Source organism: Amblyomma americanum, chromosome 6 (genome assembly GCF_052857255.1).
Source record: "Amblyomma americanum isolate KBUSLIRL-KWMA chromosome 6, ASM5285725v1, whole genome shotgun sequence".
NCBI lineage: Eukaryota > Metazoa > Arthropoda > Arachnida > Ixodida > Ixodidae > Amblyomma > Amblyomma americanum.
In genome coordinates, this window is record NC_135502.1 from 71716347 (window position 1) to 71733846 (window position 17500).

Genomic DNA, 17500 nt, shown 5'->3' on the forward strand with positions numbered 1-17500 from the left:
GTTTATGGGAAACTCTTTTGTGGCGTTGCTTCCGCACAGTAGCTACATTATTAGTGGCACCATGTTCGTTTTTTTTTCTTATGTTCTTGGCCATGATTTTAGTAGCGACCTGTGTAGAATGCGCCGGCGCATTCTCTTTGTGGTCTCATCATCGGTGGCATGGCTTAATCTAACTAATGCTGTCTTTTTTGAATCCCTCCGTAACATGCATCTGGTGAGGCCACTATTATAACGCAAATTCGCCAGAATTCGTCATTGTAGCTTGAGTGTGTTGTTTGAAAATGCAGCAAAAGTGGAAAACGGATAAATAGCGGTAAAGTTTGGCTCACGCCATCCGCCCAGTTTGCACGTCAGATGGGTTCGCGGCTAGCTACGTTTTTTTGGTTTTGTTTTAAAGAACTACGCCTTGTATACGTTGCAGCCGTGTGGCTTTGCACTCACTCAAGCGTGCAGCACAGAACAAACTAAACATCGAAGTACCGGTGGCATCGTCTGGGAGGTAAATTTTTCTACCGACCGCGAAATCCTGAGTGCCATAATCAGCTCTTATTAACGGAACGTCACAAAGTAGTTTGTTTTAGTTGCAAAGCACGCTGTACTTTCCCGCATTTTTATCGTGATACCAGACCGGTTATATGACCCTGTGTTCTTGCATGCCTTCATGCAATATATCCATCTAGTTGTTTCCTTTAAATAAGTCGCGATTTACAAGTAATGAAAATATTTCATTAGCTGTTAATGATTTTTTATGCCTCATCGCTCTTGGAAAGAATAAGCAAAAATAATGTTAAAGACAAAAGAAAAGATATCTTTTAGCATATCTCCCTTGTGTCTTTCCTATTGCCCTTCATTTTCCTGTTTATTTTAGTTCCGTACTCGCTAGCATTATATATACCGCATTGTTTGCAACTTTGTATCGCGAGCCTTCCTCTTCACTTCTGCGAAGGAAATGGGCAGTCCCAGTCTCCTAGGACGATTTCTCTCCAGCTCCTTTGTAAGGCTGTCATTGTGCTTCATAGATGACGCCGTCTTTTCCTTCCACGGCTTTTTCTTTTTCTTGATGTCTTTCTGTGATCGAGGTCACCTTCGACCGTCATCAGAATTTCCCCTTTTTGCTTGTCCCCGGAAGGCCGTCATCTATAACGCATACGAGCCCGGGGCCACACCGAGCTGACCCAGTTACAATTGCTGCGGCCACCGCTGGGAGGGCGCCATCCTGAACAGCGGGCTGTCATATTACAATCAGCCGATATGACAGTGGCGTTGGGTCGTCCATGCGTCATCGAGATGGCCGGTCGTTTGTCAGCAGTTTTCTTCGCAAACAGAGAGTAACAGCCAAGAAGACACGCCTACTCATATGCACGGCCTTCGGAAGGGCGCCATTCGTAGCAGGTGTTTCCCCATGGCTAATGGAAATGTAAGTGCGGTCGTTGAAGCCAGCGCCCGAACCCGCAGACATACAAGAACCAAAATCAATGCTTCTGTTCGTGCATTCTCCCAGTTTTGCGTCTGTGACGTTGTTTTTGAAGCTAGCTGCGAGGTGATTCGTAGGTGAGAGTAGGCTCTTGAGTCTGACCGATACATTTCCTGAATTCACAAGCGCTTTCTTGTGCGAAGTGAGGAACGACCCCTATTCCTTCAGTTTAGTTGTGTATATCGAAATAGAATCAATCAGCAGCAAAGAATAACTCTCTGAGGGCAATCTTCAGTGCTAGCTATTTAACTGCCCCCAAGGCTAGTTTCAGTTTTGCGGCCAAAAAATGATAGGGAGCGGAACTGCGATGGCCATCGTTGAGAAGAGAATAACCTCCCACCTGCAACACAGTAAAAGCACTCCTCAGGTGCCCTTGACCGCGTCGTCTTCTTTCCGACTCAGAGCCAAGTTTACGCGGATCTACGCTGTGAACGGTTTGTTTGCCGATCGAGGCCGACGCTGGCAGGGGCGTTACTGCGTAATCACGTGACTAGGCTGATCGCACACCTAACGAGTCTGTGGCCGTTTTGTCTGAGGTGTCGCTCAGAGCGGAGGACACGCAGGGAGTGTAACTCCCACTCCATTGCAGAAGCAGCACCGCCGGAACAGCCGCAGTCAGCAGGCACGAAGGTGTTGGCGTGAAAATAAACGTCGGAAATGGAAACACTGAGCCGTACGTAAGACAGAAATCTTTGCGGTCGAACCTAACATCGTCGCCAGATGAACGCAGCATATTTTCGGGAGTATATATAGCAAGGGTAAGATGGAACCATTCAGACTAACTGCCCCTTTGGCCGTGACCGGACTGTCTAAGAAGCCGCTGACTGCTAACCGTGCGCTGACGAATACACAGCATACTTTGTGCTTTTCGCTGAATTTTTCAAGCTAAGCAGCAGCTCAAACATGGTATTTTTTTTTCTTGCCATGAAGGTTGAAGGAGAGGTAGTGATTACGGCCTAGCTATTTGCAGAGAGTATATAGGGCTTAAAGGATTTCGCTTGCCTCGCAAAATACAGTAGAATTGTAAGACTGGCCTTCGTCTTTAGAATCTTCAGAGGCTCGCGCTCAACGAAGAAGACGACGAGAAGCGCCGAACGCTCCGAAGCTCGAGCGCCGAACGCTCGGTCCCTCGTGCGTGCTCTGGACTGAACGCTGTCACTTGTCTGTGCCCAGGCTGTACCGCTGGTTGTTCGCGACGCTGTGATTTGCAAGACATTCTTCATTACAGAATACTCTCTCCTGCGTTACCGCGAGGATCTGAAAAGGTATCTCGCTGCTTAGGATTTTTCTTGTTTCGAGCCAACTTCTCTAAGTAGAGGCTTGCGCTGGTCGTGCTCACTGTACTTTCCTAGCAGGTGGCAAAACATGGGCGATAAATGGGAGCTAAACGGACAAGTAACTTCGCTTTAATCTTGCTCAATGCTCCTAGATGTCGGGAGTCGATCATTCTTGACCTATAGGGAGCGGTGTTGCTGCACGACCCTGAGGACGATCGCTAGAACACTGGAGATATTAATAAGCAAGCGACCTGAACAGGTCTTCTTAACTCACGTAACGTGCCTCAGTGATGTTTTTCAAGCGGTGGTTGCTTTCGGAAAAGGATTCAGTTATGGGTCGAACATTTGTGCAGTTGGCGGCCAGCGTGACTCTGTGTCTGCACCTGAGAAGGACACGAAAGTTGTTCGCCAAAATTCATTCTGCGATTCTCATACGCGACGTAGTGCCGTAGATTTTTTTAGCATGCCACACCGCGACGGCTTACTGACGCATAATTTATTTTAATTAGCTTTAGACATCCTCTTGATTTCGACTAGGATGTCATTATTCCGCGTTTGTTTTCTCACCGACTCTGCCCGCTTCCGGTCTCTTATCGTTACACCTACCATTTTTCTTTCCATGGCTCGCTGCGTTGTCCTTAACTTCATGGAAGGTTGTGGCCAAGTACAATATAAAAATAATGAGAGGAGAATCTCATTTTATTGCACACACTTACGCGGGACATTTAAGCGTACGCTATAGTGGTTTAGTGAGATCCAAGTTCAAATCAAGAGGAAGAAATGAGTTTGGGTAGGGCATGTAATGCGAATGCAAGATAACCGCTGGTCCTTAAGGGTAACGGAGTGTATTTCAAGAGAAAGTAAGCGTAGCAGGGAGCGGCAGAAGGTTAGGTGGGCGGATGAAATTAAGAAGTTTGCAGGCAAAGGGTAGATGCAGCTGGCAAAGGACAGGGGTAATTGGAGAGGCCTCTGCCCTGCAGTGGGTGTAGTAAGGATGATGATGATGATGATGAAGATGATGATGATGATGATGATGATGAACGTTAGGCATCACAATGACCAGAGATTTTTTATCAGTTCTGAGGAGAGCTTCAGATGCATTGCTGGCTAAAATTGGTCGCCGAGTTTCTCCTTAAGACATCATTTTTTCATTCTTAAGATTTGTTTTAATTTGTGATGCATACAAATTAAGTTCGTAATACTTTTCAGCTTGCTTCACGAAGAATAGCAAAAAAACGTTTATGATTTATTTTGGTCAGATGCAACAAAATGTTTTGGTTGTCGTCCTGTTAAGGTTTCTTTGCCTTCAGCATAAATCGGATACACTTCTTCAACGACAAACGCCCCAGCAAATGCATTCCGTTCGGTGTACACGAGCGCTCTAAAAACACCTTAAATTGAACAAACAGCAAAACTCAATAAACGCCAAACATATTTTTCATGTCATTCACGAAGAAAACTTCACCTTCAACGCATGCCTAAACTTACAGAGTCATCTACGCCTTAAGTGCTCATACTTGTCCGCTCGTGGATTTCTTGTCTCCCGCAATTAAACGGCAGGCCAAGATGACACACCCTTGTATTTTAATAGGGTGCAATTCTTAGCTTTCCCCACCTTATCCTCTTTAATCTGTCTTCGATAGTTAATGTAATAAATCACTATTAAGGGTAAAAGCGCGATTAAACCTCAAAGGTAACAAAAACGGATGCCCACATGCTTACGGAGAGAAAACACCTGGCGATTTCTGGACACTGCTGAAACAAAAGGGGCGGGGAGGGGGGGGGGGGGGAGCGAGATAGCGACATCAGCGCCTCCAGCTTGGTTTTGTGCCCTAGCAAACGGAAATGGGAAGTTGCGGGCAGAGGAGTAGCTTTGTGCATAAAAACTCACATCTTGCGGGTTGTGACAAGAGAGAGGTCATACATTCTGGCGATCCCAGGTCTCCCCGCATTGCCGCTATGCTATCATGTCACTTCACGTAGCCGTGGAAGAGGGCTAGGACGACTGCTCAGGGTTGAAAGGCAGCTGGACGCGGGTTTGTTTTAGAGCCGCGCAAGCGGTGGCTCTTCGGAGAAGGCATGCGAGCTGCTGGATATAGAACGCGGCTCCTTTCGCGTTCTTTCTACAGCTGAATAGATGTCCCCAGAGTCGAGGCCACGGCGCGACTCTGGGGACAAAACAAACAGAGCAGTCCGAATTCACGACGTAAATAAAGTTTTTTCGAGGCCGTCGTCCACTGCTCAGTTTCTGTACTTTGTGCAGATTGCGCAGACTGCCATAAACCAGAAAGCGCATGCTGGAGGAGATCCGCTGTGCAAGGGCCTGTTTACTGCAACTCCGTCGGAAACACTTTGCGTCAGACGTCACGTTGAAATCGCTGCCCGGGCACAACAATGTGGAGGCTGGAGAGTTCACTCCTCCTGATCCGCGACGCCTTCGCGAGCCCGAAGAGCCGGCCGCAATGGGTCGTGAATATTTCAGCAGGCTTTTTGCCAAAGCCTCTGTGACGGCAAGTGGCGCTGAGACTACAACGAAAGGGAAGGAACAAAGAAGCATAAAACGTCACCGTTTGCACCGAAAAATAAAGTAGAAGAGAGCGAGAGAAAGATTAACGGAAAGGCAGGGAGTTTAACTATGCAACGCCCAGGCGAAAAAGTAGGTGTTCCTGAAGGGCACGCAAGGAGTAGTAAAGGCGGGCAGGAATAGATCCATGACGAGGCAAAATGCGTGCTCCAAAAATAAAAAAATAGATACACATACATGTGTAATAGAGTACAGTGCTGTCCTTTCGACCTGTAATCGATGGCGAGATTTCCCGTCAACGATTGCTTTTGTTCCTTCGTAGCGCATGCGCGACCTGCACATGACAGGTCGTCGAAGTTTCTTCTTTCTTTTAGAAACATGTCCTGCGTGGATGGTCTCAAAATATGTTCTCCCCTCTTTTTGCTCTAATGCTTCTTCGTCTGTTCTTGCGGAAAACAGATGTGCCGTAGGGAGTGCCTTGCAACTTTCGTCGCCATGACGGCTTTAGTTCTTCACGTTCGCCCCGGCTCTGCACGATCGCAAACAAAAAAATAAGCAAAACGGGAAGCGCAGAAAGCAATGCTGACAAAGTGCGTGTTTGCGCTGCCTTTCCTCGTTAGCGACAGTCTTGTTAACGCTGTATTCTCTTCGTTCGGGCTCGGAGCGGGTTTTCTTGATGATGTGTTTCCGTCTCATCGGCGTTCTGGGTTGATAGTTACTTTCTCTTTTGAATTATTCAATTTTGTTTGATGAAGAATTCGCAGAAACGAAAGTAGAAGCCATGCTAAGCCCTAGTTGATATCTATTTACTTAAAAATGTACAAAAGTAGCCTACAAATACGAAGACAATGACTTTAGAAGTCTATGCACTGTTTGCGTGTCGCACGTTTCCTCTTGGTACTGTTTCTGCTTCTGATTATTCGCAAAGCGAAGGCAGCGGCTTGGATTGAACGCAATGGAGCCAAAGTATGGTCTTGAACGCTTGCAGCAAATTACTATAAAAAAGAATAGACGCTGAGCGACAGCGGAGAGCTTGGCGCAAAGCAGTATCTTTGCTGATGCCTATCTTTCTTACATTAATGGTTGCAAATGCTTCAAACATTATGCCTAAATAATGCTCATAAATGCATAGAAAGTTTAAGATTTCGTTTAATTAAAAGATGTCGCAGTATTTATTGTTCCTTGATAATGCGATTACCCGCCATGATAGCTTGGACCTTTGTGGCGCAATCTCGATATCCATATTGGATCTGCTCACTCAAACTTTTCTTCTCCGAAGCCTGGTCGCCTTTCCTTCTTCTGATGTTCGCAATATGCCCGCTATAGTAATTGGCATTAGATGCCCGATGCGCGGGCCAGATATTGTGGTATCAGTTTTCTTCCTGTTTTATGCTTTGCGCAGCGACCGTTGTGAGGCGCTTCGGCTCAGTTTGTAATAGGTGCCCTAACTTTCAGATGGTCGACTCGCAACCACGAGTATAAGCTGAATAACCATCACTGCAAAGGACAGAAAGTTTATTTCATCTCCTTCTAGCTCGTTCCTTTCCTATGCTTTAAATTGGAATTAAAACCCCTATTTTGCGATTTTCTGCCCTCGAAAGCTTTCCGACCACACATTGTGTTCGGTCCATCTAGAGATCAGACGTGCTTATTCAGAGCATTTCGCGGGCGCTTAAAAAAAAGAAAGTTTGTCATTAACTTGAAGCGCCTCAGTTTTTATTGAACGGCTTTCACTATTTAGTTTGGAAATGTTATTAACTATATACTCAAAAAGTATATTTTCTGCTGGTATGTTCTATCCGCAGCTTACGTGCAAGCTATAAATCGAAGTACTATGGCTGTCAGATCCCAATAATTAGAAGAGCCGAAAGTTTGGCAAGTTGGCGCCTTTTTTGTTTGTTGGTTTTTGTGTGTTTGGTTTTTCATTCGTTCTCCTTCTTATTATCGCGTCTTTCTTGAATAAACCTCAGTTTCGAGTTAGCGCCTGTCCGTATCGTTCTCTCTGTTGTCCATGTTTTCCTTTCGCGCTTTACAACCAAAAAGATCTCAATAACTTAGGTTTATTTTCACAGCACATAAGTATCTATTGTCATATTTGTAAATTACAAAGGAAAATTTGAACACTAACTTTTCGCGTTTAGTTTATGAGGGTTTAACGTCCCAAAGCAACTCAGGCTATGAGAGACGCCGTAGTGAAGGGCTCCGGAAATTTCGACCACCTGGGGTTCTTTAACGTGCACGGACATCGCGCAGTACACGGACCTCTATAATTTTGCCTCCATCGAAATTCGACCACCGCGGCCAGGATCGAACCCGCGTCTTTCGTATCAGCAGCCAAGCGCCATAGCCACTGAGCCACCGCGGCGACCTGCTTTTCGCGCTCGTCTAAGGTATAATGTAACGGTAGGTGTACTGCAGCGTAAGAACTTTTTTTGAAGATAGAGCTTTCGTCTCCCATTTCATGGCATTAAGCTTCTGGACCCTCTGGTCTATTTCTGTGCTTTCAAATTTTCACGCTGGCAAGGAATCTCTTTCAAACAGACAACAAAATTCTGCTTGTAGAAAGGAAACCACCTCAAAGGGCGGCGACACAGAGCAGGAACACAGGACCACCCTGGACGTCCTGTGATGAGGATGATGATGGATTTTTATTGCTCAAAAGCATCTGTGGCCAAAGAACGCCATGACACAAAGTTCTTTCTTCTACTCAAGGTGTGGTCAAAGACCCATTTCCCAAGCATTACAGCATAAATAGGTCGAGCACCACATCAGGGGAGAGCATATATCCATCGTATCACCGGTGGGTACCCGGCGGCACTGGAGATCAAGCCCCGCACCTCCCGCATGCGAGGCGGATGCTCAACCACTCGGCTACCGCTGTGGTTGGACGTCCTGTGTCCTGGACGTCCAGCGTCGTCCTGTGTTTCTTTTCTGTGTCTCCATCCTTTGCGCTGGTTTTCTTTCTAGAATCATTTATCGACTCACCCAGCTCTCCACTCTACAAAATTCTGCTTGCCGCGCTTGCACTAACAGTCTATTGTCCTCATCGAGCTGTTGCTTTGTTATCAACGTCTTGTAGGCAGTGAACGCATGATCGTGCGCTGCTCGTTAAGGTCACGTGCGAAGTAATTGTTTGTCTTTCGTGTGAGGGACACATGTAAATTCTGTCATAATATACGCTCCAGGCAATGCTGATTAAAATAACTCGGGATCGGCAGGCGAGCACAATCGCTGCTATCACGGCTAGGAATTCGGGACAGCACCAGTAGCTATAGCGGTCTATAGCGCTGCAAAGCGAGGCGACTAGGTCATTCTCTTTCTGTGTTACGTCACGCACGATGTAAACAGGCTATTTTTGAATGTCCAAAGCCAAGTTCCGCGTGTTGGCATCTAAGAGAACTAGAATCGTTTGTTCTCAATTTCTGGTAATGGCGAGCGACGTGGAAATAGAAGACACGTGAACAGGATGGTCATATGTTTTCTGAGAAACCCCCAACGTGGAGTAAATTTGTACTAAGGGAGTGAATGCTCATTGTCATCCACCCAAGTGTAGCCATATGGCTACAAAGGAAAGCTATACAACTTTCTGCGAAACATCGTAGTTAAAGAAAAATTCGTCCTGGTCTGGGGTTCGAACCCGAAACCACCGCTTTACCGGAGCAGTCGCTCTACCAACTGAGCTAACCGGGACGGCTAAGCTTATGGTAGGGTGAGAGCGAATTGATCAATAACTCGAAGTGGGAACAGCGTCGGTAAAATGTTTAGGGAAAACCCTTAAGGTAGAGTGAATTTGTATTAAGGGAGTAATTACTCATTGTCATTCAGCTTTGCTGCGCTTGGGTGAATGGCAATGCTCTCGGACTCATTTCGTTTTCCGCAGCTGTGAACACACTCAAAAATAAAAAAATAACTCAGATCGTTTATCGTGTGACACCTTGCATTGTGCGACAAGTTAATGCTAGTAGAAATGTTTAGTAAGATAGTTCAGGGTGTTAGATGTCTTCTACCGCCTACGCTCCAGGCCCACTTCCCCACACTTTCCTCTGCGGACAAACCTGTCACGGTGGTGTGTGAGTGGTCTAGGGGAAGGCCGACATAAGTTTAGGCCGACAACGACGATGGCGACGCCACGAAGCCGGGGAAATGAGTCGCAGACAGCCGGCCCTGTAAACGTAAGTGACGAATGACGTACACAGTGCCACGCCTAACGGCATTAGCCATGGCAAAATAATGGATGCGCATTCTCACGCAGGGTTCAAAAAACTCTACCCTTTTCTTTAGGCTAGCTGAATGTCCTAACGTAGTAGTGTTAACACTCCAGTTGTGCAGAAAATCAGGCGTCTTCGTCGCCGGCGTTGTGATCCAAAAAGGGGATATAAGTAGGGCGGCCCAGCTGGCCACGCTGTCCGCACTTCGTGATCACCTTGTGGACAACCCAGGGATCAAGATTCTTGGCCTCGCGCCACCCTCCAAGGTCGAAAAATGACTCGGAGAGGCAACCTAGATGGGCCACCCAGATCACATCACCTTCTGCTGTCATATAAACCTGCCCACCGGATGGTGAGCAAACTGACGACCGTGGCAGGTGGCAGTTAAATTAACCATTCGTCGCGAGAAGTTCCTTGGGAAGAGCAACTTGGGTTGCATAAGCCCCACTGGTGGCAGCACCTGCCACCAGTGCAGGTTAGTGGCGCATCTCTTAACCGCTCCACCATTGCGCATGGAGTGGTATGAGGACTCCCAGGAGCGTACGAATGTAAAGTTGAGAATGACCAATTCCATATACACGGGTATTACCTCACTAACGCTATCACGTCATGCGCTTAAGTCGGAGCATAAGTGTACCCTTCAATTTTGTAGCTATAGCTACATTATGGTAGCATTTCGAGCCTTCAGCGTGGCTGCGCGCCACCCTGTGGCTGCGCCGCCACGCGGCCACCTGGTTGGTCACGTGGTGCGGAGCAGCGGCCGCGGCCTTGGCGCCGTGGCTGATCACGCGGTTTGTCACGTGGTTGGTCACGTGACCAAGTTCCACTCGCCCAGCTGTACTTATCGCGTCACTCCAGGCTTAACTAGAGCTAAACCACCGCCAATTTTTTACCGAAACGGAGTCTTTCAAAATGAGGCCCCGGTAATAGAAACGCCAACGGGAAAATCATTAGCGATGCTACTATAGTATCGTGAGATGCGAAAGAGAAGTCTTCGCTCATCTCATTCCCTTTCTTTTTGCCACGCCACATGGAGAAAATGCTGCTCCTCTAAGACATTGAAATATTCACAGCGCTCAGCTGTGAAGCCCGTTTCTTTTTGTTTCTGCCGGTCTTGTTATTAAAGGCAGTGCGCGTTGCCTCCTGCGAGAATTAGCAGCTCACATTCGCAGAATCTCCTCACTTGGCACAGCAGCAGTAGTGTGAAATTTCTGGTTACTAGGAGATTTGGAATCAGCGGAGAAAAAGGAAACATTAAAAGGAAAAAGCTACAAGAGTAAAAAAAAAACCCACATGCATGTAAGCTTGCTCCAGCATAAATTAGTTGTTTCCTGTTGCATGCGGTTCTCGATAGAGGTAAACCCATAACTGGCGAGCAAAAAATTTTAATACACTGATTCAAGCCTTTTAAAAATGTTTCCTTTAGCTGGAAGACACAGATATGCATTGCGACGAGCAGTTCTTCCTGGAAGCGATGGATAGTCGCCTCCGAAGACATCCAGAACAGTGTTAAAAAGGCTCTCTTGTCAGCGTACGTCTATATCGAACAAAGTAACACAGCCTTCGCTTGCTTGTTCGCCCGGCAGATTAGACTTTGCAATTTCTCGTTACGAATCAGACACTTTCTTAGCTCCAGACTTCCTTAAACTTTTGACGCCGTGTGTGCATCCTGTGCTCTCCAATAGAAGCCGCTACAGAGCGGCAGGCAATGAACTGGTGGCATTGTGAAAAAAATTCGCCAACTGTTGCCCACTTTTAACACAATTTAGTTGAAAACAACCCCACGCTACAGAAATGCGAATTGTCAAGATTTTTCTTTTTTCGAGTGGTACCAGAACGCGCGGTAGCGGTGCGTCTATCGTTGCTTCCAGTGAAGTGCGAGAACAAAGAGAAACGCGAGAGAGCATTCCCTCTCGGCGTATCTGGAGCCATTCCCATGCCGTATCGCGGCTCGCGCTTCTTCGCGATGGTCCCGAATAGCAAAAACAAACGAAGAGATGGCTAAATGTGCGGTGGAAACAAAAGCAAGGCTCGTCAAAGAACGAATATCCCATGATACGCGCTCGCGAGTCGTGTAAAGTGCAGCGCAACGGACACACACACGAGACAAAGGCACGGAGGGCACCGGCGCATTAAATTTCCGGGAGTGGTCTCACTTTCTCCTGCCGACACAGAGAAGGGGGGGGGGGGGGGGTCTCTCTCTCGGCATTTGGGAACGGGAAAGAGGGCGCTTGAGGTGGCGCTGGCAGCGCCCCTTCAGGCTCGCTCCCTCGCCCACACGGGCCCCGACTACTGTTGGAACGGGGACTACACGACGCCAGATAGCGGATCGAAGGCGTCCCGCGGCGCTTCCTCGAGCTCTGGCCCTGTCGGTACCCAAACAGGAGTCGAAGGAATATTACACCGATACAGGTGCTAGTAGTGCAGGGAGGAGCGGCGGCCACCGCGTCCATGGAGGAAACGTCGTTTCGGCCATGGAGTTGTGTGTCTCACGGCCCGTCGGTGCCACGGGTGGAGGAAGGAGCCAGCGCGGACGACGGCGTGGTTGGGTCACCCTGTTCCTGCTCCTGGTCGCAGCCGTGTCAGGTGGGGGAGCCCCCGCGCCACTCGGTGCCGCGGTCACGCGCGGCTCGTTTCGCCTCCGGGTCACGCCGCTGGGTGGAGATGCGGAGGGAGCGCCAATGAATAAGCGCGCGTGACGCTCATTGTGCAAGCCAATGAGGGTCTTTCTAGCCTTGAAAGATGCGCGCCACGTGACCTCTCGGCTGTATGGCTATCGCGTTGAAGGGCGTCACCCGTTGTGAACCAGTCGCGGGAAACTGGCCTACAAAAGTAGGCAAGTGTTTCTTTTCCAGCCGATGAATGCTGTAGTTTGATGACCGATGATCGGAACTTGTAATCTACACTCCTACTATCCCAGCAGGCTCACGTTCAATGGCTGTACACAAACTGCATCTTCTTATCTCACAGAGTGTAACGTGAAGATTGACATGATCGGGTGATTTATTAATATTTTTTAACCCTCCCGGCACGAAGTTCTAAATTGTCTGCGTCACGAAAATAGTCAAGTAGGATTTCTAACTGTCTTTCAGACAATTTTCTTAGCCCCGTCATATCATCTCGATGCGAAAAATGTGGTCAGTAGTTGAACTCCTTTTGATACATCGATCGCACGGAAACGTATGCGGCTGGGCATATGCGAGCGCTCGCTTGCGAATTGATCTGCACATTGCTTCGTCTTACCGATCAACATTCTGCAGCTGACTGAGCAGCGTCCTGCGCTTGCCTTTATTTTTAACGAATGATCCACATGACATCAATTCCAGAAATCGAAGCTATTGGTGACCTTTTTGTTTTATGTTCTTAATGACCAACTCTTTTCTTAACCTCAACATAAGCCTCAACATTTTCTCTTTAAATATTTTGGCTAACGACATTGTTTTCTTAGCATATTGAGTTAAAGGAGCATAAAATGTTAATTATTTTCAACAAGAAATCAATTCCACACATGATAAGGACACTGAGTACGCTTTCTCCGAACGCGAGAAAGCTCGCTTAGAGTTCACGTGGTTATATACCACACTCTTCACCACCAACCTTCACTCACCTTCACAACCTTCAGTTTGGCTCTCCGCGGAAGAGTGCATGCAAACTCATTTAGAAGTAAAAAAAAGCTCTAATACTTTCTAGCACGTACACGCTGTTACAGATCCCAGTTAGTTAACTGCGCTTTCTAGAACAGCACTGTACCATGAGGTTTTGAGGAGTTAAAGATTATTTCCAAGAGAATGACAATCTAAATGAACTTGATCTAAGTTTTATCTGTCTTCAGAATATGTTTCACTCGAGTTCGACAAAGTCAACATTTTGGTTCACTGATATAGCGCTCGTCATATATTGCCAAACTTCCGGTTCACTCTCAGCTAAATTAGCTATTAATGGACTGTCTTGTAAAAATGGAGTGCCGCTTCGGAGATTTACTACAGTGGCTTTGGAATGAACTTTCTCTTGGCGCCATATGAAGAGTGGGCGCCAGGTAGTGGGTCCGCTTCAGAACACACCATATACGTGCCCGTCTGATGTAAGTCTACTCGGAAGCTGGCGGCCCAGTGAGATGAGAAGAGGGCTGTAGTTTAGCTCTCACTCTCTCTACTTTGTTTTCTGGTGAAAGCAAAATGTGCGGAGGCTTTATAAGGCGTTTTTTTTTTCTCTTGAATTGTCGCGTCCGCAAAGCCAAAATTAACAAAATCAGTGTCTCAATTATTCAGGGCACGAAAACCATGTAACATTCGCATTTTATAGTGAGACTCATACTAATGTTGTCTGTATTTGTCCGGGTGATACTTTACTGAAAATAGCATAGCGTCTCTATTTAAAGAACAGTTCTGAGACATATATTTAAGCGAGAGCATAGCACGACGAAAGAAAGATAAATGCACACACGGGTTCCGAAAGCGTCCCCAGTTCAGTGTAGTGAAACGTGCAGAGCAAAGTCAAATATCGCAGAATACGCCAGGTACTAACTAGAATTGTTTTAAGTTTGTGGGAACCCACAAGCGCAGCTGCACGACGAGAAACGGGTAGGTTAGTCAAAACCTGAAATTGCAGCCATTGTGAACAACTTCTTTAAGATGATAAGTTCAGTTCACTTGGCGCATACCACTTATGGTTCTTCCCGGCCTTCCCGTTTGCCTTCCAAGAAACAGGTTTTATATTAGGCAACAGCACACTTAGTGCAATAAAAACATGGGGCGCATTGTGCAAGGGGGTGATGGTCTCGTCAAAGGATGGGAGGCTTCTGGGATGGTAGAAAATAGTCCTGGTTATCGAGTCTTCTCCTTCACTGCGAGTAATAATAGCAATGAATGAAATTCTCGTGCCTTCCCGCCTCTTTTCTGCCTCTTTCCTCGCAACAGCATAATATAGCTGGGACAAGGCTTACATCTAGCAACAAAGTCCATCGCTGAACGCCTGTCAATTTTTGAGCCTGGTATGCTGTCTTTGCTGCAAAGGGTAATTATATGCGATAAAGCTTTCGATACCTACTTTACTGTGTTGAATTTTCCTTTCGCGTGGAGAGCGGTGAATTAGAATAAAATATATACTTCAAGAAAATGCAACCACACAAATATATCAAGCAATTTTGCCACAATTATTCTATTAGTTGAGGCGTCTGTACTAGCATAGCAGGTGGGCGCATACTTAAAGTATGAAGTCGTAGAGGCTATATTGAGAGGACGTATTTTTGCAGCAACATTAACCACTAGAGAAATCAAAGCAGGCAGCAATGCCCATAAAGGAGGTACAAAATTTCATCTCTCACGAAAGGACCTGAGAAGGTGCTTTTTTTCTGAAAACCTGATATTCAACGTTTGCTATAACCGAGTTTCTGGTTACAGCTTGATAAAAATGTACGTTACAAATAAATTAAGAAATGTGAGGAACAGCAGCTCGATATGAAAACTTCGTTTATGCAGGGGCGGTGTCGTTTCTCTCATACCTGCACACGACAAAATGCCTATAATCTACAAGTAACGAGGGAGTTCGTAGACTTCCGAATGTTGTGCGCATTCAATGCTTGAAACGTATCCCCCTCCTCCTAAATTAGCTAAAAGAGGTTATCTGCAACCTTATTGTAATTGCTAGCTAATGTCGTCATTTTAGGAGAATATTATACAATACTGTTCACGGCAAGAGGAGGCGACAAAATGTAAGGTAAGTTTGCGCCAAGCTGGTTTAGCATACGTTCATATTTAGTATCGTCTCACTCTGCATTCGCTCATGATGTGTAACATCTGAGCCGAAAAAAAAAAAATTCGGTCAGCCTTCTTACTCTTCAACGAAGGAAATGCTACTTAATGCCTGAGACTATGATTAATCGCGACATTCAACTAAAACTACATCATAATGCGCCTATGCACTTTTATTATTAAGGTCAAGCGCGCGCTCCCATTCAAAAATTACTCTTAAAATTTTTAGACACCATTTCTGCGCATGTAAGCATGCGAAAGCGTTTAGTCATCTTACTAGTGCGATCATAAACCCGACCTGTGATTATTTACTCTGTGGATTCGGCTTGAAGCTACACTGAGTGCGGTTAATTAAAAATCGGACATTTCATATTCAAGTCACTGAGGTTCAGCTATCAAAATCAATAACTTCTATTGTCATATGTGCAGTCGGCTCCAACATTCGCCCAATAAAACCAGCATTGATGCGTGCGGAGTCAAAGCAAAATTAATTCCGCCTGCTCGTATTTGTCGGCTGCAAATCCCATTCGAACGCGCACTTCTTCAATCTCACGCAGGAGACACGTCCCCCCAGTTATACTGATTTATTTTCCGTCCGTTCGCAGCAAACGACGAAGATCCATAGGCTATGTTCATACACTCGTGCGCAGCGAGCCAGAAACTGACCCGATAGGCTCATACGCATTGAAACACAGATAATTATAAATCGCAGACAGCTGAAATAGCAATCAAAAAGGCGCGCGGAGCATCGAAGCAACCAAACAGCTCGACGTCGAGACTCTTCGAGCGGCCCGGGATCACTCGCTCGGTAAGCTTGAATATTCATTCCTCAAGATCGCGTTGATTGCTTTATAAATCGATCTCTGGGCGCTTCACTCCGCTTCAAGTCCAGCTCAATACAAAAGTAACAATGCATAGCATCACGGTACTGGTAACACAGAAATATAAATTCACGATCGAAAAAAGTGTGATTCCAAGTTTTTTTGTGTGTGCGCTAGAGGATGCGCATTTCCGCGGATGAAAAGACGCGCCAGTTGAGTAAAGAAAAAGAGAGAGATACCTCTGCGGCGCTCATTTCGCTGCTCCTTCGACTTGCTTGATTCGCCTTGTGCTGCCAGAACCTGACCCCTACAGCTCCCCCCCCCCCCCCCCCTCGCACCGCAACATTTCTGCAGGTACATACGCAAACAAACAGCCGTAGTCAGCAAACTAGGCCTTGATGGCATCACGCCGGGAGCCGTTATTCCACGGCATATCCAAATGCGGACGCATTACACTGAGACGGCCGGCTGTCCCCAATCATCATACGTAATTCCCTCCTCCGCGACCGCCAGCCAGCCATCCTCACTCGCACTGCCATCGAGAACGAACGTCTCTCTCATCTTTCTCTTTGCCCTTCCCGCGTTCCTGGAATCAGGCAGCGAAGGTCCTCTACGAGCCATTTCTTTTTCCCTCTTCTGTTTCTTGATTCGTGAGTCACATTGTTCTCGTGGCATTTGTGTAATACCCTTCCGGTACCCTCCCCATGGCTGCTCGTAGACCGCCTCCTTCGCTTGCCCCTAGTCTGTATCCCCGTACTCTTCTCTGGTTTGGTCTCCAGCTCCACCGCTACTTGCGTTTCGCTGTTACTTGGTCCGCGAATCCGCCAACGGTCTAAGCCGCCAAAAAAAAAAACAAGAACGAAATATTAGATGCCCTCTCATTTTTATTATTTATTTAAACATACTGCAGGCCCTTTTCGGGTTCAGGCAGGAGTGTTTACATTGCACCAATGTGATGAAACAAAATAAAACAAATATACAAGAATACAGAGATCATCTTTGATCAAAACATAAAAAGAATGGAAGAGAATAAACAAAAAGTCGATTTTTTTTCAATATAATTAAATAATTTCACGGACGTACACTTCACCGTATCTTCCGGTAGTTTGTTCTAATAAGATTTGGAAACGGAGTATTTGTGGATATTTACACGGCTGACCGGTTGACGGACTGTTTTACTATGGTTAGTTCTATACGAGTGTTTGAAAGGAGGGTGTAAGTATTGTGAATATATAATTTTGAAGAGGCTGTGAAGAAGTTGGAACAAAAACTTAAATCTTGAAATGATTCTTCGCTGTGACAAGCTTTGTAAATTTGATTGAATTATTAGGCTAGTAGTGCTAGCCTGGCGTGAATACTTTAAGTAAACAAACCTTACTGCTAGTTTTTGTTTGCGCTTTAATTTGTTGATTAAAATTTTTTGATGGGGGCTCCAGACTATATCCG

At 46.3% G+C, this 17500-nt stretch overlaps 1 pseudogene across 1 annotated transcript in view; it reads left to right on the forward strand.

Moving 5' to 3' along the window:
* Positions 1-11629: 11629 nt before the first annotated feature.
* The window catches only part of LOC144094383 (uncharacterized), a 49301-nt pseudogene continuing 43430 nt past the window's right edge, over positions 11630-17500 (forward strand). The window contains exon 1 of the transcript XR_013306497.1: positions 11630-12069. The product of XR_013306497.1 is annotated as an uncharacterized LOC144094383 (transcript). The remainder of the gene's footprint in view (positions 12070-17500) is intronic.